Genomic DNA, 22,487 nt, shown 5'->3' on the forward strand with positions numbered 1-22,487 from the left:
TGTGATTAAGCATCTGAAAAGAGCGTAAGACAAAATTTGCACCGACCACAAAAAAGCTTTTAAAAAAATTCCTTGCTTCAGCATGCACTGAAGGCTTAGGATTAACTTTATGCACTCTTGTTAAACTCATGGATCAAGCCCTTGCAATGTATATAAATACACTGCTGAAGGTCCTCGGCTTATTAAGAAAAACATTAAAAAAATGTAAAAATATAGGGAGGTAGCCTTTGCTTTTAATTTTTTGTTTCAGCTTTCTTTAGAAGATGAAGCTGAGCAACAACTTAGCTATTTTCATAATTTTGTGTTCTGGCTTTCACTCCCATTTTTGCCTACTGACCTCTATAAAGACTTTCCAAAAACCTCATCATGTTAGGTCTTACTAGGCACATAACCCATGCAAGGCTGAAGTCAGGGATCCTCCTGACCATATTTCTCCTTGCTTAGTTTTGTAGGAAGAGATTTCCCTGAAGATAAAATTTTTCACTATTGAAAAGCAGCGATCGAGCTGTGGTAGCAAGTGGTCTTCAATCTGTCCTGTCTGTGGGTAAACACAATGTTAGACTTCTTTTCAATGGTAAACAATAGATGCTTTTCAAATATTATTCCTTTAAATAGAACTACTTTAAAACATGGGAATTTCTACAACATATTAAAGTCTTGCAGTTCAAAGTATAAAACGTTTTAACCTCAAATAATGCTCTTGTAATTCAGAAGGTGATTAAAACAACACATTGACTCTTTAACGAGTGATATTGTCCTAGGCATTGTATGGGAATAGAAGAGTCCCAGGCTGCCTTCTAGTCATCATCTTTCTAGAAAATGCAGTAAATTAAGTAAGTACAAATTATAAGTATATACAGATGTTGAATGAGCCTTTAATCCAGCGTAACTGTACAAAGTATATAAGGTATTCTGTCTGCAGAAAGAAGTTTGGTAACTTCTATGTGACTTTGGGGAACAGAATTAAGAAGCAGCAATCATCGTAATAGAAATGTCTCAGAAGTTAATGTTAGTTTTGCATCATCAGTTTCTAATAACGATACCTTTTCCTTTTGTAATAGAGGAAGTGCACATAGCCAAAGGATAGCTGAAGCGTCAAGGTGTGATCCCTACCTAGGTACTGCTTCTGAACTGTGAAGACACTAGGTATCTACCATATGAGAAAGTAATGGTCTGAGAACTTGACAATTGAAAACTCAGTTAGCTAAATGAATTTTCTTTTTTTGCAGGGATTTTGTGAGATGATTTAGGTCACAGTCTTCTTTTTTGCAAGCTCAGATAGCGGCAGGAACTGCCATATGAAGAAGCCAATCTATTATATGTGAAATGTACACACAAGTAAACTCGTGGATTTTTTGACAAATAAACTAATCTTAAAAAGTCAGCAACTCCACGAGCTTGAAAGCATTTATTCTATCTATTTCTAGCCAATCTTTTAATTCTCTAGATCTGCTGTCATAGCTTTTGTAATCACTAACTTTCAGGAAGGTAAATTCACCTAAAAGAAACTGTATTTACTACAAATAATATCTTAATACTATAATGTTGTTTAACCTTTTCTTCTAGCAGGTACAGTGTGAACTAAAACAGGATTTACCTTCTGAATTTTTTCTCTTTTGATTCAATCTCTTAGTTCTGTTGCAATGTCGCAAATAACATTAATCCTTTCTTTATATCTAAAGCATAGACCTTATCTTACTTTAATGCACAAACAGCTAATTAAAAATAGTTCCAAGACAGAGAACTTTCAGCTTTCTTGAACTTAGTGGAGCATGATAAACTTCAAGAATGGACTGTTAGGATTGCTTTAGAGATTTGGAAACCCTTTCTCCCATACCTAGCTTGTAGCTAGCTGCTTTCAGTGCTGGTGTAGTGGCTGTGTAAGTGAAAAGAGATTAGCCTGTACTTCACAATTCAGCATGATGAAGGGTGAAAATATTAATGCAGTCAGGATGGATATGGTCCCCTTCTGGTTAGGGTGAGAAGGACGAAGGAGAGGGAAGAAGGGAGAGACCTGCAGAGCTATATGGCTCTTATTTGCTGACCTGACACTGAAAGGAGTCATGCTCTAGATCATGGTTATAGGAGAGGAAATGCCCCTCTACCTAGTGTCAGTCTACCTGGGCAGAAACAGGAATGCCATTTCTTGCGACTCAGTGGACCGTTGTAGGTGAAAGTCAGACTCCACGGAATCCAGTAGGTAAGCAAATCCTATCTTGCTCACTCTGAGATGTCCCTATTAGTTGTCTAATTCAAGAAAACTGATATGATTAAAATGACAGTTTGCACATTGCATCAATGCATATCACTGAAATAGAACAGGGCATGTATCTTTGGCATTGAAGATTTCATCTTCCTTTGATTCAACTCAAAGCTAGTCTAGACAGTTCAAGAGAGCACTATCAAGCCTCTTCAGTTAAAAGGTAAAACAATCAAACTCCAAAATAAAGAAAAAAGGTAAATTTTTTTATATGCATTTTGGACTGGATCCCACAAGTTACAGTTGTCTACTTTGTCACACTGAAAGCCAGAATGTGTTTTGCATGGGTCTATCCTCTACCCTTAATTAAGCATTGATTTTGGTCAGGGAGTTAACAGAACTAGTCAAGTGAACAATAAAAGACATACTAGTTTTATTTCTCCCCTTCAGGTAAGAGATCTATACAAACCAAGAAATGGTCTATTTCAGAACTAGAAAAGACTGGTTTTAGCTACTAATAAATACAGTCTTAGTGAGAAAACAGCTTTAACAATTTAAATTCAGTTGAGCTTTCATTAAAAGATAGCTTTGATTAGAAAAGTAAGACAGTATTTTAAAAAAAAATGTGTTATTTCAAATTTTTACAATTTTTTTTGAAACAACCTTTGGATTGACCTGAATCATTTTTCCAGTTTACTAAAAAATAAAATTTTCTTTTATTTGAGTTTAGTAGAGGAAAGTTTTAAACAATTTCAGGTGATTACATGCATTTTTTCCTTAGATTAAGTGTGTGTTAATGTTTGGGCTAGAGGTCAAAATTTTTACTGCATGATATTTAAAATAGGAAACAGTGGTTAACTGAAGACATTGCATGAAGATATCACCTGGAGTTAGAAAATACAAGTCATATTTAAATTTTATATCATATATTTGAAACAAATATAGCATCAGATTGTTGGACACTTAGAGTTCTGTTTAAAATAGTTCAGATCACAGTTTTCATTTAGTCAAAAAAAAAAAAAAAAAAAAAAACAAACAAATAAACAATTTTCTACTACTGTAAAGTCTTGACCCACTTTTTTTCCACCACCATACCTATGATCAAGCCAAAATACCGGCTGAAAAATATAAAAGTAAAAATATCCTCTTAGTTATTGAAATCAAGCTTATTTTTCTAGATGAATTCTAGTCCAAGGAGGTCAAATGAACAAAAATCATCAAATGCTATGATCCAATTCTGATCCTGGGATCCTGGCTTTTCAAAGGATCACCTAAAGTGCTTGGAAGAGTGGTGAGGAAGTCTGTAGACTGGTCCAATAGCTCAAGGAAAGGATTTGTAGTTTGGGAAATCAAGAATTAATAGTGGATGCCTGTGCATTTAGTAGTACAAGGGATGGAGTTGGCAGCATCTGTACATTTGCTCAGTGTCTTAAGAGAAATTGCCATGTATATTCATAAGGAAAATAAACAGAAATATAATACAGAAGGCTAGAGCAGTGTTACTAGAAGAAGAGTATGTTAAGAAACACAGGTTCATAAAGAAAAACATATTGAAGTTTAAATTTTAATTTTTGGATTTCCCTGCTTTTGGAAGTCACACTTTTTATTAACAGTGTCCAATTGACATGGAAGCTCAAATCTGCAGTAAACTACTGAAAGAAATTCACATAATGTTTGTAATAAGAACTAGCTTCCAAGAAAAGAAGTGAGTTTTTCAGCACTTGCTTTTAAAAATTGATCTTATTCGCTACATCTTTGAGAAAATGTGTGATCTGGCAGATCATTGTATGATTCTGTCAGTAGGAAGAAGGAGTAGGCTTGCTATCTGCTATTAACTGTGATTACATGACTGCTTGCTTTAGTTATTGTACCTTACATATCACATTGGCATTTCAGATCAAGCATTGCTCTACTGATTACTTTCATTATTTTGAAAGCAAATCTGTAGCTCTATGCAGACTCCTTTTTCTTTTTTTCTTTTTTTTTTTTTTTTTTTTTTTTTTTTTTTTATCTTTTTCCTTGAGGAGAGTTTGGCTTCAGGCCACCATCATTCAGTCTGAAAATGGAGAGGCTATGTTTCCAATAAAAGTAATGAACACATCCATTTATAGAGAACAATCAGTAAAAGTCTGGAGTGAAAATAAGGCCTCCAGCTTCTTGTGAAAGTTCTCCTTTGATCTGGAGAGTCACCATCTTCACTAGTTTCAACCAGTAAATAATCAACTACAGTGTATACAAGTATAAATTCCATGTAAGAGGGAAGATATTCTCCAGCTTTGGCAAGGGCGGGGAATGACTGAACAATTGTTTATACTAGACTATAAAGATGAGTTGCCAAGGATAATGTTGTTAATGGATGACATGAGAGCCAGCCTGTGGCTGACCTCTACAAGAAATGGAAGGGAGAAGAAATACATATAAAAAGTCTTTTTTAACCTCCTTAATCACTGGAAGGAAAGAAAAGCTAAGATTAGTCTGGACATAGTCTCTCCTATCTCCTCAACACAGGGACTGTTTCCTGATTGTGATATTTTCCTAGTTACCCAAAAGACGAAGGAGGAGTGAGAGCCATGCTCTTCCTCTTTGTACTGACTAGTAAATCCGGCTGCCTGCTGAGGCTACTGGGCTAAAGACAATGTCCTTGAAAAATGCAAGTACTTCTCAAAAGCAGTCTGGAAATCCAGCTGGAACAGAATAACCGTATAGAACTTGGCTAAAAATCTATCTGCTAAGCTATCCAAAGTCTGAAATTAGTTCATTGCAGACAGTACATTTCCCAATCTGCTTACTTAGAGACTCTTGAAATTACTTTAAGTTTTCTTGCTAGCTAAGTGCCTTCACAACAATTGCTGGAATCAAAGATAACCGTGTAGAGAATTTATAAAAATATTACAGTCCAAAATGATGAGAATTAGCATTCAATGATATTTTGGTTTGTAATCCAGAAATACAGTGTATGTATGTGCATAATCCACATGCACTGCAGATGATATACATACATGCCTTAGAATCTCAATCGTTATGATATTTAAGCAGGCAGTCTTTTCAGGCAGGAGGAAAAGAAGCATATGGGAGAAAAATCAAAGGAGATTTGGGAGATCTGGAAACAGGTGGCATAAATCATAATAGATTTGTGGTCTTTCCCCAAAATTTATTTCAGGTTTGGAAGAAAGTCATTTCAAAGCTGTCAATTTGAGGAGTTGTTTTCCTTTTCCAGCCAGAATTTTATATAGTTTCCTTATGAGGGTTTTTAAACTTTTTTTTTCTTTCAATCAAGAAGCAACTCAGTGAATTAAGTATTATCGAGGGCAAGAAATATTAGTCACTTAAAGTAATAGCTAATACAAGAAACCTGATTTGTTCTAAATTAATGGTGAAGATGAATATGTTATTTTATCTTAAAAGGCACACTTCTCAAAATTCAAAGCTTTAGAAAACAAATTATAGGAGAAGCTAACTTTTCATGCAACAGCATGTATAAAAGGTTTAGTGCCCTGACTGCAGGCACTACACGGTTTTCGTAATGTGATTAGCAAACACCCATTATTCCTGGCAATAATATTGCTGTCGTTGGATGTGTCTGGTCATGTTCAAACCTTTGACAAACTAAAATGAATAGGAACACTAATTCATTGTGATTATAATGGGTGGTTTTATTCAGGACCATTTTAGTTCATAGCTTGTGTGAAGGAAAGTAATATTAATGTATTCCAAAAAAGTCATCGTGGAAGAAAGACAAACACAGTGCTCCCATATTAAATCTGCTCACTGGACGTATAGTGAGATTACTGTTTTACAGCTTTTCTAGTTGCCAGACTCATTTCTCTTATGAAAAGCTTTACAGATTTTAAGGTCAGAAGGAACTGTTGTAGTCAGCTAGTCACACAGGTGAATACAAATAACTTCACCAAATGATTTCTGAAACAAATGTCAAACATCTCACTGAACTGAGGTGTATTTTCTTAGAAAAGCATTCCCAACCTGAAGGCGTCAACAAGACTTGATTAGCACATAGTGCTTCCAGATCATGAGACTACAAGTGCTAGAAATTTGGCTAGATGCAAATTGAGACAACGATCTTTAATTATTTCTTTTAAAGTTAGCAAATCTTTTCTATATCTTTTCAATATCTGTACATAGATGCCAGTTCATAGCATGGATTCTGAGTGTCGGTCAGGTTTCAGCGCTTTCATTAAGGGTGAAGAATGTCAATTCCAGTTAGTTGCTCATGCTATTTTGAAGGTCTCTGGCTGTGTGGCAACCTATATAGTCCCAGGGTGGCCAGGAGAACTGAACTTCACTGTCTGCCTGTTCAAGAAGTGTGGACCTATCTGGAGAGACTGAAAGCCCTGAGTCTATGAGTCTAAATAATGATTAAATCTACTGAATTATAATTGTTTTGAGTGGGCTAACCTCATGTCCACTAATGTCGAAGAAAGTTCCATCGAATATAGATAGGCTTCACTGAATACAGGAGATTTTGGGTTGAGTGAAGTTTTTCAACAGTTCATAGTTCCTGAAATAGAAGGTTAAAATATAAATCAGCACAATTTTTATGCAATAGTCATTAGCATAATTTATTATATACTTTTTAGCATCATAATCGGATAAAATTTGTATGTTTTCATAATGAGAACTTAATCTTTTTTCTTTTGTGTGAAACAGTAATACAGTGGTTTTGGTAAAAGCAGTCCTTTGCTTCACATTATACATTACCCATAAGCATTACTCCAAAGACTGCTATATTATGCCAGTCAAGAAGAGTATCTTTCACAAAATCTTTCTCCCAAGCCACTTTTCGTTTTGAGACATTACCTTAATTGAGCATTTTAAAATCAAACCATTTGTGTATTTGAAACTATTTTATCTCCTCTTCCTCAGTTCATAAGAATACTGTTTCCATCTTGAAGAAACTTCCAATGCTCTGTTTTGAATACCCTGAATTACTTGAGCCTGAAGTTTCTGAATGTGGAAAAACATTTTCCACGCTTAATTATATTTGACAGTTCTGCTGTTCCTTTAAAGCTACATATAGATTGCATAATGGAATTAAGTAGGGTTTTTAATACATGATGGACATTGAGCTTGTCTAGTGTGGCTTCTGACAGCCTACCTGGATCTCAGGTGGAAGATTTCACTAGGAGGGAAAGGGGGAAAAAAAATGACAATTTGACAATTTAATGTGGTTGTAATCCACTTAGATTGACTCTTAGCACATTTTTGACTGATTCAGAAGAAAATAAAGGACAGGGGAAGCGTACCATTTTCTATGCAATGTTATTCATGGATGCTGCTTAGATGCTATCTACATTTAAAGTGGCTCTGAGTTGCCAAGATAAATAGATTTCTCTTTAACATTTCATTATTTCATTACATGCTCATGTCAGACTACAGAATGCCATGTCAGGTACTCTGGTGATTTGACAAAATAATATGAAGTGACACAGAAGAGTAAGAAACCAGTTGTTACAAACAATGGGTAATGAATTCTGAATCTGAATCTGTATCTGAAGTGTCCTGCCTCCATTTCTTCTGCTCAGCCTCAGCACTGACCAAGAGACGTACAAGCAAAAACCACGGTGGTTTGCTTGCATTATTGTGTTGATGTATTACTTTGTATACACTAGAGTAAGTCACTAAAATCAGATTGAGTCCACGTGTTTTAAAATCTGAACCATAATTTTATCTTCTGTAATTTCATCTTACATGACATTCAACATATAAGAAACTAGAAGTAACGTAGACTTTGGAAGGAAATAACTGGGAGGTTATCTGATTCATTTAAATTTAAAATAAATTAGAAAATATAGGAATGCCTATTGTTTATTTGTATGCATAGTGAAACATTTCCTGATTTACCATGCATAGTAGTTGCAGAGGAACGTTGTTTGAATTCAGACTAAATGGTGCTCATAAAACAAACATTCCTGTAGCACAGGGTTAGTATTGACTTTGCAATGTAGCTTCAAGTGCAGCTACACTTGATTTTAACAATTTGAGTAACTATTTACTAGTACATAATTTTCCATTTTGATCAAATTTATTACAAAAATAATGACTACGTTGGTATCTACATAACCTGATTCCTTCCAATTTAGAAACAGGTGTCTGAATACCTTGGTATGCTCCAGAGACGTTTCTTGTTACAGTAGCTAATAAACTTCTCCCTTCTGGGGTATACAGAATCACAAATTACCACTCAAGCTAGCTAATGCTGCTTTTCTGTTAGTTTCAAGGATATTGTTGGACAGGAAAAACCTCAGAATAGTTGAAGGTGAGTCAGTTTAGGTTAAATTCACAGAAAGACAAATAAACTTTAAACTTCATTTGAAATACGAATTTAATCTTTTTATGTACACCAAAATCAAATCCTTTGCTGCATTCAGAAACATGTAATTGACTTTTTCTTTTCCAGAGTGACCTTAGAATCCTTATGGAAACAGAAGTCTTGAATACTCAGAGGAGGACTGGCCTGCTGACTTTTTCAACCAGTTCAACTGGTTCCACTGTTGGATCTGCATCTAATTTTCTGGGTGCTGATCCGAACCACAATTCTGAAAAAACATTTTCTAGGTATTTAACTTTGGTGGAAACGATGGTTTTTTTTTGAATGAAGGAAGGCATGTCAATCTTCTAGCTACAGGAAGGGAAGGAGTTCATGTGGTCAGTCCTATTTAAAAGTGGCCTGATAACAGAATATTTTTTAATAAAGAATTCAGATATTTTAGAATTTGTTTTAATTCCATTTCTGAACAAAACACCATAAAGGAACATAAGAAGATTTACTGTTATTTATGGAACAAGGAAGGATAAACTGTGGAATTGGAATCTTATTAGGGAAAGGTACAGATTTTTTTCTGAAAGAGCAGGGCTAATAAAAGGAAATTATTTTTGTGTCATATATACTGATATGACAGTATCATGAAAGTACATGCTCTGAATTTTAGAAAGAATAGAAAATATCATAGTACAAGCTTCTGAAGAAAAAGCTAATTGAGACCATTTCTAAGAAATGATTAGATGCATCAGAAGGGTAGGAGCTGCTGATAATGAGATGCTTTAATTACCTTGTATGTGTTGGAAAAACAAATAACATGAATCCCCAGGCTAAAACCCATGCCTAATGTTAAAAGAAGGTTACTTAGATTGCAAAGACAAGCAACCTAAAGCCAAGAAATGTCAAAGTTTATGCAACCGCTTGCATTATAGTTTTGGTTGCAATCCTATGTGCTTGTTTTCCCTTCATAAAATAAATGTTTATTTTACCACAGTATAGAAGGAGACTGTGAAAACGAGAAATTAATTTACACTTACTTATACAATATTTTTAAAAAGTTTAATTTTTAAGACCAGAAGAATTCATAATGAGTGGATCAGCTTTAATCTAATTGGAAAACATATTTTAATTTGTGTTTAATTATAGTAATATAATCAGGTGCGTAATTGTTATGTCTGAATAGAGCTAAATCCTAAAAATTAGTGTGTTTACACATCTGTTTTCAATAAAAAGGTGGTTATGTGCAAAGTTTTAAGAGAAAATACCTGAAGGATAAATAATTAGCACTTCTGTATGCAAAGGAATAAGTGTTTCCAAGTCACCTTATGCACATATTTGTGCTGAAAACACAATGCACCCTACATAAAGGCTTAATTAATATTTTCCTTGTTAAGAATTAATTAACTAACATTTTCTTGTTAAGAAATAGCCTGTTGTATAGCTCACAGGAGTAATACATTAAATAAACTTGTTTTTATTTAAGCAGTGACCAACATTAAATGTGTAAACCAGGAAACATGGAGGAAAAAGAACTTCTGTGTAGACTATCTTGATCACCAGTGTTAGTGTCAGAACAGTGGATTGACATACTGAAAAGATAAGGAATTGAGCGAGATAATGCAGGAATCTCCCTCTATTTGTTGACCAGCTGTGTAGTACGTTAATATAGATATTGACATAACAACCTATTCCCTCAAGGAGCAAAAAATAAGTGAATTTAATTTAGATATATCTTTGGAAAATGATATTTCCTCAGTAATCTATGATTCGGGACAGTGAAAACAGCAGCACTTGTTCTGAACACCGAAGACTAAAGCACTGACTGTGGTGGTGAAAATGTGCTACGATATTCTCAGTTCATCGTGAACGATGTCGCTAGTTTCTCTGAGTTGCTTCAAAATGCAGCCAGATGTAACTGTTCTCCCAGCAGCACCTAGAATTCTGAAAAATATTAAGCAATACTTAAAAACAACATATCACTTAAAAAGACTGGAAAATAATCAGTGGACGGTGTCTCATGCTCATAGAGAGATCTGTTTGCAAGCTAGGTAATCTGAATGTTTGCTTCTACATTCCCAGAAATACTAGGCTTTGACAGTTACCAGAAAGAAGAAAGCTGAGATTACTGGTTATATAAATTTAACATAACGATTTAGAAGCTGTATCATGATTTACTTCTTCTTTATGTTAAAGTCTGATGAATACACTAGGACAATTCTGGTTCATTCATAGAAAAAAGCATCAGTTCTTGTTAATTAAGTTCTTGTGAGCCTTCCTTTTTTCCTCTTTTTATGGCTTAGAAAATGATATGAAACGGAAGTCGCCACTGTTTCGTGCTTGATTGTATTTTCTTCTCAATTAAAGAGGCAGATTGTCGGAAGCGGGGGGATGCTGTCTTGTGTACAAGGTAAGTGCCACCAATTACCTTACTGGAATTATTTTGCAGCTGGTGAGGTAGCAGGTCCCAGCTCTTGCTGGTTCAATTTATGAGACTCGCCACATCTCACGGGCACCTTTCTAAGGATATTGTGTTTCCTAGGCTCCAGCCTGCCCTGATTTTGCCACAGGCATTTGAATTCCACTGCTGTGCTGCCATGGCACTTCCAGGACTGCAGCACAGCCACCTTATCTCAGTGCTTAAATTCATGCCATATCTCATGTCCTACCTACATACTTCAAGTCCTACCTACTAGGACAGATCAGGATCATTTTTCTGTCAGAGTAAGGATCTTGTAGGACTTGACAGGCTAAACCCAAAGAAAAAAATGAATGGCCATGAAATTTTCAGAACGGGAATTAATGTTCTCATTAAAAAAGCAGGAACTATAATTTGCACTAGCTAGAATTTCTGGGTAGTCCTCGAATGTAGGCCCAAATGAAGCACATTCTATTATTATAGGTAGCAAGTAACATGAATAATCCTCATCAGATATATAACAGAAAGAGCAGGTCCCGATATCTTCTGTGCTTGATAGTTGCTGTGGTTTGCACATCCAGGAGCTGACCTTACTCATGCAAAATGAACCCTTTGAAAACCACTGTAATGAAACTAAAAATTTTCTGGGCTTTTATGAAAATTACTACTTGTTCCTTCTTTCTTTATTCATGAAATGTAATTTTTATACATCATTTTGAAGGGCAGACAGACCGACCCAATAAAATAAGATTTATTTTAATATCAGACTAATACGGCAAGAACAAGAATTTCCACTTCTCTGTTTTTGTTCTCAGGGCATTAGAGTCAGTCCGTGTTTCTTTTGTAGATTTATTTTACTTCAGTAAGATGTATCAGCTGTGCGCTTTCTGGCAAATTCAGAGAAACACTGCTTACGGGCACTTACAGGAGGGATGGAGGATTTGTGCTGTGTCTGGTCTGAAGTAGGGAGCATCAAGGTGTGAATTAAGTCTACGCAGCTCCTTACACATTTGATGTCTCTTTGAAAAGTAAAGTTGGTAAATTACAATCATTTCAGATAAATATCAGGCAGCTAATCTGGCTGACTCCAAGAATCTGCCTGAATGTAGTTGTGGCTGAAGCAGCTCATTGTATCTGCAGTGTATTCAAGCAGTTTAATTTTTGTTGCTCAAAGACTCTCTCTTACCCCAGGGATGTGCTGGAATGGTTTCATTGTAATCAGAGGCTCTATGCACATGAAGGATTTGTTAAACTCATTCTGATCAGTTCATTAAAAGCTTGAATGCTGTTTGAAAGCTTTCTGTGCTGATTGGATTTCACTGAAAAATTCTAATTCATGGTAATAAGCATAGAGTAAAAGTTACAATAGGGATGGAGAACAAATAATATCCATTTTCCTGCAACTTATCTTCTCTGAACAGTACTGGCTCTGGTGTGATGTGACCCCACAATGTACCAGTACTCACAAAGAGATTGATTATATTTTGTCATTTCTGTCTCACGTATATCTTGTATATATATTTATATAAAAGAAATAACCAAAGAGCATATTCTCTCTCAGAATTTAAAAGGCACTCAATAAAAAGTTGTAAATTTGTGCCCTTGTTCCTCATTAAAATATCTGATTTTTAATCTTTTGCTTTAGAATAAGCCTTCCCAGTAACATGGAATCACCTTACTAGACTCTATTCCATTGCAAATGGCTTTGTTCCAGTAAAGAATGCGTCATAAAAAATGGGCTATTGGTGATCTTGTCAGTGCCTTGTATCTAAGGCAAGATGCAATTTCCTACTGAAAAGCCATAAACTTTGCGCTTGTGGTGGCCTATATTGTTTTCTATATTTTCAGTGTTGTGAGGCAAATAAGATTGTAACAAATGAAATGACCAGGAGAAGAAAAAATTGCTTACTATGTTAAACTATACATCTCTATCTAGTCAGTATGCCTTAAAATCCTCTGATGAAATGCAAAGAAAACATCTAAGCTTCCATTTCAAGTTTCTATGTAGTGCAATTAAGTCATTTGTCTATAGAACATAAACATAGTTGTGTGGGTCAGACAAAAGGCCCATTAACCAAGTGTTTTGTGTCTATAGGGGCCAAGGCCTATGGAAGGTGGTAAAAGCAAGGCAAGCCTGCAGTCATACGCCCTCAGCATACTCTTCTTTCTAACCTCTGTAAATTAACAATTCAGGGATTTCCTGAACCAGAGGTGATGACTTTGCATAAACTTATAAATTATACGCATAATGGAGAAAATAATTTGCTGTCTGTGATTTTCACAGTCTTCTGGTAATAGAAGATTATAGCTGACCTTTTGAGACTTGTAGGGTGCTCAGCTACTGCTGACGTCAACAGGCTAGAAGGGCATAGAGGTCCTCTCACAGGTTGTTTAGGACATTATAGGACAGGGCTTTTGCCTAATTCACTTTTTTCTGTGAATCATCTCCTCCTCCCCCCACCATTCCACTTGAATACAAAACATACGAATATGTCAGGACTGGGGGTACCAATGAGTTTTAAGTAGATATACTGAGCTGCCTCTGTTGGCTTTTGCTCCCCCTTGCAAACACTGTAAAAATGTTCTAGTAACACCCATCTCTGTAAATGCTTGACTGTATCTGAATAACTTAAGAGAAAATTTTACAGAGAAACAATTTGGCTCAGTGCCTGGCTAAATACTAAAAAGGCATTTAGCCAAAAGATTTGTCTATATAATTTTGTTTCTTTCATTTTATTTCAATTACAAAATGTTTCTATTAAGGAAACTTTTTCTTTGCTTGAGTTCCTCTCAATAGTTCAAATCCCCATGTCTAGCTCAAACAAAGTAAATTAATATACACAAAGTGGCTTTCCTTTCTCACTTGGTAGATTCTGTCGTGCTATTGGGAAATGGAGTATATTATCTCACCTTCTTTTCAGTTTCCCTAGATTATAAACATCACGCCATGGTCCATGATGGGAGGGGTACAGAACTAACGTTTCAAAAGATGTATCACGTTGGCATCTCAAAACCACTTCTAATGCTTTTGAAGACTTAGTGAAAATATTGGCTGAATTACTTTGCTGTGAGTAGAGTTGGAAGATGAAATTATAAATAAAATTTTAAAATAGTATTTTTAAATTGCATTTTTAATTATTTTTCAATTTTTTGCAAGTAAATGCAGTTTAATCAAAAAAAAAGGAGACATAATAAGCCTAAGCTGTTTCAACATCTCATCATCTCATCAATATTAAAATTATATTGCTAAGTTTCTTTTTGATACATGGTCTTTTACATATATGTTTAATTTACACTCACTTATGTGAGTGCTTACGTGGGACTAAAACATTCTGATAACAAAACAAAGTGTTTTGTCATTAAGCATCATATATAGTCTTTGAAACTTTTCTACATAAAATTTCCAAAATTGCCATTTTAGTTCTGAGTTGGAATTAAAATATATTTTGAACTGTGTGTGAAACCTGCAATGAAGGTTTTAAATTTTCTGATCAGGCTTCCTTATGAGCATCATACTGTATATGCAAACCACATCTTGGGTGATAGTTCCCTTTGTGAACATGATTTTGTTGCTCCTACTTTTATGCTGTAGTATTTAAAGTTACTGAAGATGTAGAAGACCCATACATTGATTTATTTATGGGGGTCAGACAATCTAGGTTTTACTTTATTCAGCAGAAACAACTTCTATATTATCAGGCATGACTGCACCCAGCAAGTTTAGAGGATTGCATGTTTTTCTGTATAATCTGAAGAAGCAATGCCTCCTCCAAAAAGGAAGGCATTCTTCTTGTGACTCTGGCCTTCAGACTGTAAATTAATGCATCGCTGTCTCTGCTAGAGCCTGAAACAATGTACTATAGTGCCAAAACAGGGATGAACTTCCTCTATTTATCTCACTGAAATATTAACTACAAAGTCTTGCTTTGACCCAAGCCTGATTTGGCACTGGGAGCCGTGCCAGAGCGAGAAGCATGAGAGGCACCTACCTCGTTCAGGAGGGAGTCACCCCATTCTGCCCAGTGAGCCTCCCAGGCTGCCCGCCCTGGGGCTGGCGGGGCCGGGAGCTCTCGCGTTCCCCCCAGAGTTTCTCACGTGAGCAAAGCTCCCGGGGATCAAAGCAGAAAGCAGCTCGGAAGCGGCCTCCCCACCTGAGCCGCAGCGCAGCTCCCCAGGGAGACGCTGGCTTGCCTTGCTGCTCGGAGACCACAGGTTTCTTTAGGAGAACCATCCGCCTGCCCACCTGCAAAAAAGTATCTCACTGGAGGAGAGGCCGCTGTCTTAACCCCCCCAATCACATTTGCTTATTTGGAGAGGTTTTTGTTAGGATTTTCAGTACTGCCTAGCCTGAGTATGCTGAACATGCTGTCTTTTTGCTCCATTTCTGCCTGTTAGCCTAGCTAAAACAGTAAATAGATAAGTATAGAAGTGATAAAATGCAGAATGAAGTGAACCTTTGTGCACTTGATAAAATATGTGGGAGCTCAGTTATATTTGATGAACAGCATTACGTTCACTTTCCTTTACACGTATGTATATGTACATAACATACCGATATGTACATATATGTGAAAGAAAGTGAATGTATATATGTATTTATACACGCAAAGTTCAGTTTTACAGCGTTGATGAATGCTTTTAAAGGTTCTTGGCTCACATACAGTGGTATCTGACACAGCTTTGTGTTTTGCAAACAAATGACTGATAAACCATATCTGTAAGACATTTCTTTCTTTGCTGACTCTAATTCTTTGTTGATTGTTCTTGAAGGTGAAGGCGTCCAAAGAAACCACTATTCTCAATGAGGTTATGAACTAACTTTCTTTTCTTTCTTTTTCTTCTTTTTCTTTCATTTTCTCTTTTTCTTTCTTCTCCTTCTCTTTTCTTTTGCTTTTCTTTATTTCTTTCCTTCTCTTTCTCTTTCCCTTTCTTACATTCTCTTTGTTTTTCCTTCTCTTTCTTTCCTTCCTTTTCTTTAGTTATATCATTTTCTGTTTATCTTTTTTATTTCTTTTTCTTTATTTGTTTCCCTTTTTATTTCTCTTCCTCTCCTCCTTTCTCTTTTCCTCCCTCCCTTCCTTCCACTCATCTTTGTCTCACTCTCTTTTTCATTTTGTGGCCTTTTGGAAAATAAAACTTCTAAGATGGCTTCATGGCATATTTAATTCTCCACAGGAATATATGCCTGGAACCCTGGTTTTATTTAAAGCCCATATTTTTTTGATTGAATCACAAAAGGGTTTTCAAACTGATCTGTTTAAGCAAGCTTCTAGAAAGCTGAACATGCTGAACCTTCTAGAAAGGTTACTCAGATATTAGATAGAAAACAGTGCAATTATGAGCAGGAGAGAGGCTCTTTTATGTAGATTGTGTCTAAAGACAAAAAAATGTAAAACTATATACATACCTAAATATGACTGGGCAAGCAACATTATACAAATATAAGCCGTAGAAGGGAAAAGTAATTTTATAGCTACACATTTCATAGAAGAAAACTATAAATCTGCCTAACAGTGATAGCAGGATTGCAGGATATTTTAGGACAGACATTGAGCAGGGCAAAGAGCAGAGTGAATGCAAAATGGCACCTAGCATCTACCACGCTTGTGCAAATTTGTTGCTTTGTTTCAGAAGAAGTCTCCACTTCTCAAGATGTTTTTTTCAAGTGCTACCTTACAGTAATGATTTAAATAACGTGTGCTGGTAGTTATTAAGACCAAGACTGATGATGACATGGGTGAGGTGAACAAAAAGGCTTCAGCAGCATCATGTTTTAATATCGCTGCATATAAGGACAAGCTGCACAGTGACTATTCTGTATGATTGTTTCTACTCTATTCTAATTTTGCTCCTACCCTTACTAAGATGAATCACCAATCATTTTGCATTGAAATGTGGGGGCATCTATGTCTAGTCCATCGTTTTGCCGTGATCGTTAACAGGACTCATATCAGCCTCAGAATATTGCACACTTTCTCAAGTAGCCCATTTATGAATTCTTCCTTACAAAAAGAAAAAAACATCTGCTCATTTTACCCTGTCGCCTAAGCGAGCGCTGCTGGAGGTCATTTTTTTTCAGAACCATTTTTATGTACAATCAGTTCCTTTTATTTCAAGGATAATGTAGTATATCTTTTGTGGCTTGTAAGAGAATGAAGAAAGTAGCTTTCCAGGAAATAAATTTAGCAGCAGAATTGCCATTGACAAGGAGTACTATTTATGAGCCTGCTGTTCTGTACACAGGTGTGTGTGTTGCACTAAAGGGAAAGAGTTTCTCAGGAGAAAAGTATGAGATTAACTAACTAAAGTAGCTGGCTAATATACAACTGCTTAGGAAAAGAGACTTAGAATTATGTTAGCTGCATAGATCAGAAATTTCCAAATAGTAGGAAATGAGCGTACAGTTCCCTTACTCTTTCCTAAAATTAGCTTCTTTGAATCACTTAAGACGTAGAAGTGATCTCTGGAATTCTAGGCATGAGTTCTCCTCAGCTCCACTGATGTCGGTATTCTTCCTGAATGAAGGAATGAAATAGTATTTAAATACCCTGCTTTTTCAGGAGCTGATCTTCTTCTCATAGAGTCACGGAAAGAGCATTATCATGATCAGAGATTCTTTTTCAGTTTAAACTGATACAGCAGAAATTAGGGCAGCATGATCACAGTGAGGTCATTTTCTTTTCTTATTTGAAAACTGTCTGAGAGTAAGTTGTATGGTGCAAATCATGATCTTTTATTTAATAATTCAGAACCAGTCCTTCATTCATCTGCAGTGGGTCCCTGGTCTGCTGCTGGTGACCTGCTATTGTACCTTTCATGAGACATGAGAGAATGAGGAAAGCTGCTCCTGTTTCAGAAGCTTCAACATGTGTCGGTCTTCTCTAGGAAATGTGTTCTTCTAAATCCCGTTCCAGTTTTTACCTTCTGGGGAATTGGACCACATTCCTCCCCTAGCTTTCTAATCTTCTCCCTGTCCTTTTAAATCATAGTCCTCTTGGACATTTTCCACAAGAAGGAAACACTGATAGATTGTTTGCCCCGTGAGGATTCCCAGTTAAGATCTCCCTCCCTTGTACAGTATATCCAGTCTACTTTTAGAACAAGATTAGAATAATTCAAATGTCAGATATGACTTAAAGCTATGGAAAGTAATCATTCTTTTCATCTCCAATGATTCATCATGGCTTCATTGTTATAGCCTCCATTATATGAGTTCTCATCCATTTTCATCTGTAGACTAAAGGAAAAAAAAAAAAAAAAAGCTTACATATGCTGTGACCTCTTATTTTTTTAACTAAAACAGGAACCAGAACCCAGTCTAAAGAGACTTTGCTTAGACCAGAATTTGATGATGGTATAACAAATTTAATCATTGTTTGCTCATGATCCTAGGTGCAAACTAGGCCACCTAAGGACCAACAGGACTGTACTGACAGCAGGAGATCCTCCTGGTCTGCTTTTTCTTCCTGCTGCCTCGAATACTCTTCCCTTGACAATGGGTAGTGTTGCTTGGGGGGCAATGTGTGTCTTGGAGACTTCCTCTGACACAGGATGAGTGAACAGAGGGCTCACTGAATGGTTTTGTCTCTGGATTGTCAATGCTGCAGAAAGTCTTTACGGTGAAGTTGCAAATCTGCTTGGACTCTGAATAGCTGTCTGTATGTTTTTAAAGAATGAAAGTCTTCAGTCTGAAATGTGGGAAACTATTTTCAATAGGTTCAGCAACAGCTAAACAATTATTATGTTAAAAGACATTGTATTATTTGGCAGCTCAGTGCTAGAATTCATCTGCAAAGTCTGCAACAGAGGGGCAGAGGTTGAGGTTATTTTTATTTAGCTTGACCTCCATTCTCTCATGGGGTATGGCAGTTAAAAGGGCATCTTCTTCAAATACAGAATTCCAAACCTGATTTCCCATAACTGAACGTGTAGAAAAATCTACCATGTTTAATGAATGTGTACTATTCCTTACCGATACTTGTATTCAGAATTTGACAGCACACAATGTTAGTATTTTGAATTACTCTTACTGAAAGAAAAAAAAAAAAAGAGAGAGAGAGAGAGAGAGATCAGAAAGCAAAAATCATCCTTCATGGCTGTGTGATAATTATAAAAAAAAAAAAGTGAGTCATTTTTCTTTTGAAATTCCAGTCTGTGTTTATTTTGCCTTTGAGATTGAAGAACATGCAGATTTCTTAATCACGTACTAAATTCTATTTAATTAAGGCTGATTTAATTAAGGCTGTGGAAATAACAGCTTTCTAGAGCGTAAGGGTTGGTACCCCATCTTCTTTTGGGAGCTCAGAGTCAGTGCACTTACTCAGCACGAGTTGATGTGAGTTCAGTTCCATAGTTTGACTGAGGGAATTTAAACCAAAGAGTCAGTCTGTGTATATATGTATAAGCAGAAGAAAGGAGAGCACCATTCTTAAAGCAAAATCTTCTGTCCTTTGGATGTGCCAGATTGTAGTGGGAAGGTGTATTGTATTCTCTTTTCACTTTTGTATATATACTTTAAGGAAAGATCTAATATATATGTAATACTAGGATTAGAGTTATGGAAAATGTTGCTGTTTTAAAAACAAACTGATCTATTAACAAAGGAACTTAAAAAAACACTTTCTTTGAAGGTTTTTTTTTCTCCTCCCCTAACCTGTAGTCCCTCCAGTGCCCTATGGTGCATCACCAGGTAAGAAACCATGCTACAGCTAGTTTAAAGCTATGTGCATGCTGACTGGACAGTCAAAATAGACATGTAATTAGCCAGTCATTGGTATGTGCTGATTGGCTTTTGCAGTTTCCTCAGCCTTTCCTTTACTGAGGGTGCCATCTTGAATCTTTCCTCTGTTCAGATTCTGCTCTTTCAGAAGACCTAGACTGAAGTTGCAAGATTTCTTTCTCTCTGTGACATTTGTTGAAATTTGTAATCCGAAAGTTACTTAGGAAGAAGTGAGGAGACGGAGGAGAGCTGGCAATGTAACTATACAACTTTTGATTGCTGTTTCAGATCTCATATTTTCAGCAGATTTACTTATTTGTTAGCACTCAGATATTGCAAGCCAATATTATTGCCTTTTATGGAAAAGAAATCCTGAAACACTGACTACCTGCAGTTTAAGGGAAAGGTCAAGTTTCCTGATGGTTGTCACCTGCTTGGGCTTTGACCAGTTCTGTGTTTGAGTGTACTTTCTGAAATCCTGATATGATATTTGTTCAGTACTCTTCGTCCTGAAAGGTGGAGCATAAAAGCAGAAGGTCAGTGAATATTAGCCATGACTCCATAGTGTGGAAATCTATTAGTGGCATACAAGGAAAGAGAGAAGAAAGCAGAACAACATTTATGACTAACTGGTATTTTTGTTCCTTTTAATAGAAAAAATATGCCATGTCAGTGTGTTAGATATGCCAGCACAGGCGGTCATTTTTGTTTCTTTTTCTTCTTTGTTAAAGGTGGAACGAGTGACGATGAAAAACAATGTTCAAAGGAAGAGCATGTTTGTGAGTGACGCACCGGAGAGTGCTGAGGAACAATGGAAGTGAGGGATGCTTCTGACAAAATCAGTGTCTACATGGATTCTCTCTGGTGTATTGTGGCAGTCCCGTAAATTTACAAGCCACAGATGAGATCATTTAAAATACTGAATATAGCTTTTATAAAAGTTGCTTATGAAACCATAGATAAATTCAGAAAGATATCATCTGCAAAGGAGGACTTTAAGACAGGAATTAATTTCCATACTACTCTTTTGATGAAATGTGTTGATAGATTTGTTTTGGAGGAATTAATCTTAAAAAGAAGAACCGAAAACCAAAACCAAAAAACCCCAACAGCTCCAATTCAATTGATATGCAGGCTGAGAATCACTTTTGAAACTAGCATTTGTTTTTCAGAAAGAAGCAAGAGCATGGCATGGCCATTGGATTTATTTTTTCTTTTGAAATAGATGGGATTGTGCAGTATACTTTGCAGCATTGTTTTTGAATGTAGGATATGGATGGTAAAATAGTAGGTTGAGTAGTTATGTGAACTGTAAAAAAAGACATAGAAGATGCAGATTTAGAGTGTAGAATCACCTGGGAAGAAAATATGACATTTATGTATTTTAGAACTTCATTTGATTATTCCAGAATGAATTGGGTTTGGGAATTTAGAGCTCTGTGATACTTAGAGAAGGATGGACTGTCGTGCTGCTCTTTTATCATAAAGTATTCTATTTTTCAGTTGTTTAGATTTCTAAAATTTTAAGCACTCAGTTAGCATGATGTTGATAATGTTTATTTGTCATATAGGAAATATCACTTGGATTTATACAATGAGTTCATATTTTTTATGCCTTCCTTGCACCTCTGGAGTGAGTCTATTCTATTTGTATGTTTTTGAAACAAAAGCTACCCATCTTTTTAATAGATAAGTGTACTTAAAATCTCATCAGTGGAGCTACTGACACATACACACACAAGCATATACATGCCATACTGTCATCGTCTTACCAGAAGCAGTACATAACACTTCCAGCACTAACATTATTCCTGGAACTACTGTCTTCTGGGAATGGAGTTAAAGCCAGGGTCTTAAATAACTTCAGAAAGACACTACACATAATAAAGAGAATGAAATGCTGATCCCGAGCAGAAGTTGTGCAGCTGATACCACCTTTCTGTGATAATTGCATGGTCCAAATCATCTTAGTGTTTTTACCTTGTTGGGAGTAAGCCAAGGCTGAATTCTATGTTTTCTTTCTTCTTCTTCTTTTTTTTGTCTGCATATTTTTTGATTTTTTTTTTAATCAGTTGAAATATATAAGCTGAAATGGCCTATGAAACTGACCTGCAAATCTTTTGAGAAGAGAATCCCTAACTATATGTTTACTAATCTAAAGATTCATGGTACTCACAACTCCTGTTGATACAGCTCCTTTAATTTATACTTTTGTAATATGTTATATTCTTTTTTTTTTATTTTGTTTGCTACTTTTTGCCGATGTTCAGCTACCTATAAAGAAAGAATGTCAGGAAGGAAACATTTATCTGAACAGTTTACAAGAAGACCCCAGTGGAGTTCAATCTGAGTTTTGGCTAGAGGCCTGGAGAGGTAAGGTGGCCTTGTGCTTTTAAAATGTTGATTGGATTGACAAACAAGGGTTCAGTTCCCTGTTCCGTCACATAAATCCTGTGTGACCATGGGCAAATTGCTTAGCATCCTTCTGTGTTTCGCTCCCCTTGTGAAAGATGTAGTTTGTAGTAATTCCTTGCCTCATGAAGGTATTGCGAGGGTAAGTACATCAATAATAGTGAAGCATACAAATATTCTAGTAATAGAGGTCATACAGTACCATAGTTATTTTCTCCACAATGGTAAATCCATTTTAAGCCAGCAACCGCCTCATCTCTACTCCTTTTTCCACAGACGTCTCCACAAGATAGCTCGATCTATCCTATCTGTCAATAATGCCCTACCAAAATGGTTTGCCATGTAACCACTGTTCCATTCTGATTTCTCCAAAAGCCGAGTTGTCATTTACAAACCTGCAAAACGAAAACATAGAGAAACAGGGAGCAAAAAAGCAAGCTTATAGACAACGAAATACTGTATG

This window comes from Rhea pennata, chromosome Z (genome assembly GCF_028389875.1).
Source record: "Rhea pennata isolate bPtePen1 chromosome Z, bPtePen1.pri, whole genome shotgun sequence".
Taxonomy (NCBI): domain Eukaryota; kingdom Metazoa; phylum Chordata; class Aves; order Rheiformes; family Rheidae; genus Rhea; species Rhea pennata.